Source organism: Zea mays, chromosome 8 (assembly GCF_902167145.1).
Source record: "Zea mays cultivar B73 chromosome 8, Zm-B73-REFERENCE-NAM-5.0, whole genome shotgun sequence".
In the NCBI taxonomy this organism is placed as follows: Eukaryota; Viridiplantae; Streptophyta; class Magnoliopsida; order Poales; family Poaceae; genus Zea; species Zea mays.
The window spans coordinates 91,767,927-91,776,993 of NC_050103.1; positions in this window are offsets into that span (position 1 = coordinate 91,767,927).

A 9,067-nucleotide genomic window follows, 5' to 3' on the forward strand; every position below is an offset into this window, starting at 1 on the left:
TCTATCAAATACTGTTTTAGCTCTTCAAAGGCCTTCTGCTGGATTGGTCCCCATTGAAAGACTTCGGCTGACTTCAGCACTTCGAAGAATGGTAAGTTTCTCTCTGCTGATCTAGATATAAATCTATTGAGAGATGCCAGCCTTCCTGTCAATCTTTGAACCCCCTTTTTTGTACTTGGTGGCTCCATTCGAAGTATAGCTTCGATTTTACTTGGGTTGGCCTCAATTCCCTTTGTTGAAACTAAGCAACCGAGAAATTTCCCCTTCTTTACTCCGAAGACACATTTTTCTGGATTCAGCTTTAGACCAGCCTGTCTAAAATTAGCGAAGGTCTCCTATAAATCAGCAATGTGGTTATCCTGCTTTGTGCTTTTTACAATGATATCATCAACATAAGTTAGTACATTCCTGCCTATCTGAGAATGGAGAACCTTTGTTGTCATCCTGCTGAAACTTCCTCCAGCATTTTTAAGCCCCTCAGGCATCCGAAGGTAGCAATATGTCCCACTAGGGGTTATGAAGCTGGTTTTTGGTTCATCTTCCTTCTTCATCCATATTTGATGATAGCCTGAATAGCAATCCAGCAAACTCATGAGCTCTGATGAAGCTGCTGCATCAACTAAGGAATCTATCCTTGGCAATGGAAACTCGTCCTTCGGACAAGCTTTATTAAGGTCAGTAAAATTGATACACATTCTCCATTTACCATTGGCCTTCTTCACCATAACAGTGTTAGCCAACCATTCTGGATATTTTACCTCTCTAATAACTCCGGCACTGAGGAGTCTTTTCACTTCATTCCGAGCACCTTCGGCCTTGTCATCAGACATCTTCCGAAGCCTCTGCTTCCTGGGTCTGAAGGATGGATCAACATTGAGCGAGTGCTCAATAACATCCCTGTTAACTCCGCAAAGATCATTAGCTGACCAAGCAAAAACATCTTTATTGTTGAACAAAAACCTTATCAAGGTTTTCTCCTGCTCTTCGGACAATTGAGATCCCAATAGCACCTTCTGCTCTGCTATATCCTCACATAAGAGCATGGGTTTCGGCTGGTCAGCCGAAGCAGCTTTTTCCCTTCTGAACTTGTATTGCTCACAAGCTTCAGTTCCATCTATATTATGGATTTCTTTTGAGTCTGTCCAATTTCCTTCGGCCCTTCTGGCAGCTTCTTGACTTCCATGAATAGCAATGGGCCCTTGGTCCGAAGGTATCTTCATGCAAAGATAAGCTGGATGCAGAATTGCTTCGAAGGCATTAAGAGTACCACGACCAATGATTGCATTGTAAGGGTACTCCATGTCAACAATATCAAACATAACTTGCTCAGTCCTTGTGTTGTTGATGAATCCGAAGGCCACTGACATTGAGATTTTGCCAAGTGCTACAATCTGCCTTCCTCCGAAGCCGCAGAGGGGATGTGTGGCATCAAGAATTTTATCTTCGGGCTCTTGCATCTGTCTGAAGGCCTTAGCAAATATGATATCAGCTGCACTGCCTGTATCAACCAAAACATTGTGGACCAGAAATCCTTTGATAACACAAGAGATAACCATAGCATCATTGTGTGGGTAATCCTTGAGTTGAAGGTCCTCTTGGGAGAAGGTAATAGGAATGTGAGACCATCTTGACTTGATGAAGGGTCCTTGCACCCCGACATGTTGTACCCTTCTCTGTGCTTCCTTCTTCTGTTTCTTGTTGGCTGGTTCTGAACATGAACCGCCCGTTATCGGGAGTACAAGCTTCGGAACCGAAGCAGCTCCAGCTTGAATATTGAACGAAGCCATCAGCTCAGAAAAGTGGAAGTGAGTTCACCGGAGGTGGGCGCCAATGTTGGGGACTCGTTCTCAAATGCTATGAATTAAGAACAAGGCAACATAAAATGTTAAATGTTAATGCCCTTCGTCCAATGAAGCATTATTCCTTTAAGGATTAATGAACTTCGGACGAAGGTTAAAGACGATACAATTACGAAGGTTAAATCTTCGTAATTGAACTCTAATAGATTATATAAAATAATACGAAATATGAAGCATCAAAGACAAATAAATTATAAATGAACAACATCACTTTCATATTATATCAACTTAATGTATTCAAATACTAGATACATTTTTACCTCTGCCTTGACAAAGATTAATTCCCGAGTGACGCGATTGCAATTACAGGAATGCGTGAACAGTAAAGGAATATTGTTCACTATTTATAGGCACAAGACACAGCCTGTGAGGAATTACAATCATGCCCCTCATAAAAGTTTACAACAACGACTCAAACACTTATGGACTAAAAGGTCATTCTACTTTTAAGTCGGTTTGCAATTCTGAAGCTTCATGAACAGCAACCTTCAGTCATCACGTGCAGACAGCTTCAGCCGAAGCTGTTTCCTTCTGCAGGACCTTCGGCGACGAAGCATGGTCCCAACACCTAATATGTTATCTTTCGTAAACTACTCCCTTGAAAAAATCTCTATGTTGTTTGTGAAATAATCAAGCAACATCTACCATCTTTGTTGGATCAAAAGGGCATACCACTTCCCAAGTGTGGTCTCTTTTCCCTTGACTTGGGTAGTGACTGCACGTATACAAGTTCCTGAAAGGGAAATGTGCCCTTGGGCCATTTCTAAGTATTTTGGTGATTGAGTGCCAACACAAGTGGACTTATGTTAATCTATGCAAAGTGATGGACAAAGTGCAAATCAAGTAAAAAGGTATGTTTCTAAGGCTTAGTACATTGTTTTGGAGACTAATGACTTGTGTCTAAGTGATGGAAAGAGGAGAAATCAAGTAGGAAAAGAGATGGCTGTGTTCAGCCAAAGACAGCTCGGTCTGGGTGCACCGGACTGTCCGGTGGTGCACCGGACAGTGTCTGGTGCGCCAGGCCGGCGACTGTCAACTAGCTGCTCTCGGGAAGCAATTAACGGCGTACGGCTATAAATCACCGGACTGTCCGGTGGAGCACCGGACTGTCCGGTGAGCCAACAGTCACCCGGGCCAACGGTCGGCCGCAGAATCCGCGCGTGATGCATGGCAGAGCCAACAGTCAGAAGGGGGCACCAGACTGTCCGGTGTGCACCGGACAGTGTCCGGTGCGCTAACGGCTAGGAATCTGCAACGGTCGATTTCGCCAAATAAGGAAAGAGATCCGCACCAGACTGTCCGGTGGTGCACCGGACTGTCCGGTGCGCCAGGCGACAGAAGGCAAGAATTGCCTTCTTGAAATGCTCTCAACGGCTCCTAGCTGCCTTGGGGCTATAAAAGGGACCCCTAGGCGCATGGGGGAGTACACCAAGCGTTCCTTGAGCATTGTTGATCACTCACACTTCATTCTTGCGCACTTGTTCGACATTCTTAGTGATTTGAGCTCTGTTCTAGTGAGAACCTCGAGATATTGTCTTGAGCTCAAGTCTTGGTCTTGTGTGTGCGTATTTGCTGTGGATTTGAGTGTGTTGCTTCCCTCCCTTACTCTTGTGCTTCATATTGATTCTTATTGTAAGGGTGAGAGACTCCAAGTTGTGGAGATTCCTCGCAAACGGGAAAAGAGCAAAGTAAAGAAGAACACCGTGATATTCAAGTTGATCATTGGATCACTTGAGAGGAGTTGAGTGCAACTCTCGTCCGTTGGGACGCCACAACGTGGAGTAGGCAAGTTTTGTACTTGGCCGAACCACGGGATAAATCCTCGTGTCTCTTGTGCTTGTCCTTATTGTGTCTATTGTGCTTCACAAGAGTTCTCCTCTCTACTCACTTGATTTTATTATTCTAACTCTTAATCAAGTTTGTGGTGTAAAGTTTTAAGTTCTACAGGATCACCTATTCACCCCCCCCCCCTCTAGGTGCTCTCAATTGGTATCGGAGCCGTTCTCTTCAAGGAAGGGACTAATCGCCCGAAGAGATGGATCCTAGGGTCAATGATAAGGAGAAGGAGTCCTTCGTCAATGATCCAAAAGATGACAAGCCTACTGACTCGGGCTCAAGCCACAAAAGAAAAGATGGGAAGAAGAAGAAAACAAGGCGCATCAAGGAGATAGTCTACTACGACGACAGCGACGAGTCCTCTTCTTCCCAAAAGGACGACGACAACTACGAGAAAAAGAAAATGGTCAATTCAAACTTTTCTTTTGATTATTCTCGTATTCCGCAAAATACAAATGCTCATTTACTCTCCATTCCACTTGGTAAACCTCCTCACTTTGATGGAGAGGACTACGGATTTTGGAGTCACAAAATGCGTAGTCACTTGTTCTCTCTCCATCCAAGCATATGGGAGATAGTAGAGAGTGGAATGCAATTTGATAGTAGTGATAGTCCCATGTTTATCAATGAGCAAATTCACAAAAATGCACAAGCTACTACTGTTCTTCTAGCTTCATTGTGCAGGGATGAATACCATAAGGTGAGCGGCTTGGATAACGCCAAGAAGATTTGGGACACCCTCAAAATCTCACATGAGGGGAACGACGTCACCATGCTCACCAAAATGGAGTTGGTGGAGGGAGAACTTGGGAGATTCGCAATGATCAGGGGCGAGGAGCCAACCCAAACGTACAACCGGCTCAAGACCCTCGTCAACAAAATAAGGAGCTATGGAAGCACGCGATGGACGGACCATGATGTCGTCCACCTAATGCTAAGGTCGTTTACTGTCCTTGATCCACATCTTGTGAACAATATTCTGAGAATCCTAGGTACACCAAGATGACGCCCGAGGAGATCCTTGGAAAGTTCGTAAGCGGGCGGATGATGATCAAGGAGGCAAGATACGTTGATGATGCATTGAATGGCCCAATCCAAGAGCCTCAAACCATTGCTCTCAAAGCAACGAGAAGCAAGGAGGCGCTACCTAGCAAGGTGGCACAAATTGAGGCGGTCGGGCTTAATGATGAAGAAATGGCCCTCATCATCAAGCGCTTCAAGACGACGCTAAAGGGTCGCAAGGAGCATCCCAACAAGACCAAGACAAAGGGGAAGCGCTCATGTTTCAAATGTGGTAAGATTGGTCATTTTATCGCTAATTGTCCCGATAATGATAGTGACCAGGAACAAGGGAACAAGAGGGAAAAGAAGAAGGCTTATAGGAAGGCTAAGGGCGAGGCACACCTTGGAAAGGAGTGGGACTCGGATTGTTCGTCGTCCGACTCCGACAACGAAGGACTCGCCGCCACCGCCTTCAACAAAGCGTCCCTCTTCCCAAATGAGCATCACACTTGCCTCATGGCAAAGGAGAAGAAGGTAAACTCTCGAAAATCCACTTATGCTTCTTCTAGTGAGGATGAGTCTAGTGATGATGATGAAATAGACTATGCTAGTTTATTCAAGGGTCTAGATAGAACTAAGATTGATAAAATAAATGAATTGATTGATGCTTTGAATGATAAGAATAGATTGTTAGAAAAGCAAGAGGATCTCTTATATGATGAGCATGATAAGTTTGTAGAGGCACAAAACTCCCTTCCGTTAGAAATTAAGAGAAATGAAATGCTCTCTTGTGAATTGTCTACATGCCATGACTCTATTTCTAGCTTAAAGATCATAAATGATGATTTGAATGCTAAGTTAGAAATAGCCAATAAATCAACATCTTGTGTAGAACATGTTGCAATTTGCAATAGGTGTAAAGATATTAATATTGATGCTTGTGATGAACACCTAGTTTCAATTTCTAAATTAAATGATGAAGTGGCTAGTCTTAATGCCCAACTTAAGACTAGCAAAAATGATTTTGATAAACTAAAATTTGCAAGGGATGCCTACACGGTTGGTAGACACCTCTCAATTAAGGATGGTCTTGGCTTCAAGAGGGAAGTCAAGAACTTAACAAGCCATAAAGCTTCCATCTCCATCAAGGAGAAAGGGAAGGCCCCTATGGCAAATAGTATTCAAAAGAACCATGCTTTCTTATACCATGATAGGAGATATTCTAGGAATGTTCATCATGATAGGAGTTGCAATGATGTTGTTTCACATGCTTATGATTTAAATGCAATGTTTGCTTCTAGTTCTTCTATGCATTATAGAAATTTGGCTAGAAAAAATGCTATGCCTAGAAGAAATATTGTTCATGTTCCTAGGAAAGCAATGAATGAACCTTCTACAATTTATTATGCTTACAATGCTTCCTTTGCTATTTGTAGAAAGGATAAAAAGGTAATTGCTAGGAAATTAGGGGCCAAATGTAAGGGAGACAAGACTTGCATTTGGGTCCCTAAGACTATTATAACTAACCTTGTAGGACCCAACATGAGTTGGGTACCTAAGACCCAAGCCTAAATTTGCCTTGCAGGTTTATGCATCCGGGGGCTCAAGCTGGATTATCGATAGCGGATGCACAAACCACATGACGAGAGAGAAGAGGATGTTCTCTTCCTACGTCAAGAACAAGGATCCCCAAGATTCAATCATATTCGGTGATGGGAACCAAGGCAAGGTGAAAGGGTTAGGAAAAATTGCTATTTCATCCGAGCACTCTATTTCGAATGTCTTCTTAGTTGAGTCGCTTGGATATAACTTGTTGTCTGTGAGTCAACTGTGTAATATGGGATATAAATGTTTATTCACAAATGTAGATGTGTCTGTCTTTAGAAGAAGTGACGGTTCATTAGCTTTTAAGGGTGTACTAGACGGCAAACTTTATTTAGTTGATTTTGCAAAAGAGGAGGCCGGTCTAGATGCATGCTTAATTGCTAAGACTAGCATGGGCTGGTTGTGGCATCGCCGTTTGGCACATGTGGGGATGAAGAACCTTCACAAGCTTCTAAAGGGAGAACACGTGATAGGTCTAACTAATGTAACTTTCGAAAAAGATAGACCTTGTGCAGCTTGTCAAGCAGGTAAACAGGTGGGAAGCTCTCATCATGCCAAAAATGTGATGACAACATCAAGACCCCTGGAGTTACTTCATATGGACCTCTTCGGACCCGTCGCCTATCTAAGTATAGGAGGAAGTAAGTATGGTCTTGTTATAGTTGATGATTTTTCCCGCTTCACTTGGGTATTCTTTTTGCAGGATAAATCTGAAACCCAAGGGACCCTCAAGCGCTTCCTAAGGAGAGCTCAAAATGAGTTTGAGCTCAAGGTGAAGAAGATAAGAAGCGACAATGGGTCCGAGTTCAAGAACCTTCAAGTGGAGGAGTATCTTGAGGAGGAAGGAATCAAGCACGAGTTTTCCGCTCCATACACACCACAGCAAAATGGTGTGGTAGAGAGGAAGAACAGGACGCTACTAGACATGGCAAGGACGATGCTTGGTGAATTCAAGACGCCCGAACGGTTTTGGACGGAAGCCGTGAGCACGGCTTGCCACGCCATAAATCGGGTCTATCTTCATCGCCTCCTCAAGAAGACTTCATATGAGCTACTAACCGGTAACAAACCCAATGTATCGTACTTTCGTGTATTTGGGAGCAAATGTTATATTCTAGTGAAGAAAGGTAGAAATTCTAAGTTTGCTCCCAAAGTTGTAGAAGGGTTTTTGTTAGGTTATGACTCAAATACAAAGGCGTATAGGGTCTTCAACAAATCATCGGGTTTGGTTGAAGTCTCTAGCGACGTTGTATTTGATGAGACTAATGGCTCTCCAAGAGAGCAAGTTGTTGATCTTGATGATGTAGATGAAGAAGACATTCCAACGGCCGCAATGCGCACCATGGCGATTGGAGATGTGAGGCCACTGGAACAAAAGGAGCAAGATCAACCTTCTTCCTCAACAATGGTGCATCCCCCAACTCAAGACGATGAACAGGTTCATCAAGAAGAGGCGTGTGATCAAGGGGGAGCACAAGATGTTCATGTGATAGAGGAAGAAGCGCAACCGGCACCTCCAACCCAAGTTCGAGCGACGATTCAAAGGAATCATCCCATCGACCAAATATTGGGTGACATAAGCAAAGGAGTAACTACTCGTTCTAGATTAGTTAATTTTTGTGAGCATTACTCCTTTGTCTCTTCTATTGAGCCTTTCAGGGTAGAAGATGCCTTGCTAGATCCAGACTGGGTGTTGGACATGCAAGAGGAGCTCAACAACTTCAAAAGAAATGAAGTTTGGACACTGGTGCCACGTCCCAAGCAAAACGTTGTGGGAACCAAGTGGGTGTTCCGCAACAAACAAGACGAGCACGGGGTGGTGACAAGGAACAAGGCACGACTTGTGGCAAAAGGTTATGCCCAAGTCACAGGTTTGGACTTTGAGGAGACTTTTGCTCCTGTGGCTAGGCTAGAGTCAATTCGCATATTATTAGCCTATGCTACTTTCAGGTTGTTTCAAATGGATGTGAAGAGCGCTTTCCTCAACGGGCCAATCAAGGAGGAAGTGTACGTGGAGCAACCCCCTGGCTTCGAGGATGAACGGTACCCCGACCACGTGTGTAAGCTCTCTAAGGCGCTCTATGGACTTAAGCAAGCCCCAAGAGCATGGTATGAATGCCTTAGAGACTTTTTAATTACTAATGCTTTCAAGGTTGGGAAAGCCGATCCAACTCTTTTCACTAAGACATGTGATGGTGATCTTTTTGTGTGCCAAATTTATGTCGATGACATAATATTTGGTTCTACTAACCAAAAGTCTTGTGAAGAGTTTAGTAGGGTGATGACTCAAAAGTTTGAGATGTCGATGATGGGCGAGCTAAGCTATTTCCTTGGGTTCCAAGTGAAGCAACTCAAGGATGGGACCTTCATCTCCCAAACAAAGTACACACAAGACTTGATCAAGCAGTTTGGGATGAAGGACGCCAAGCCCGCAAAGACTCCAATGGGAACCGACGGACACACCGACCTCGACAAAGGAGGTAAGTCCGTTGATCAAAAGGCATAGTGGTCTATGATAGGGTCCTTACTTTATTTATGTGCTAGTAGACCGGATATTATGCTTAGTGTATGCATGTGTGCTAGATTTCAATCCGATCCAAGGGAATGTCACTTAGTGGCGGTGAAGCGAATTCTTAGATATTTAGTCACTACACCTTGCTTCGGGATCTGGTATCCAAAGGGGTCTACCTTTGACTTAATTGGATATTCAGACTCCGACTATGCTGGATGTAAGGTCGATAGGAAGAGTACATCGAGGACGTGCC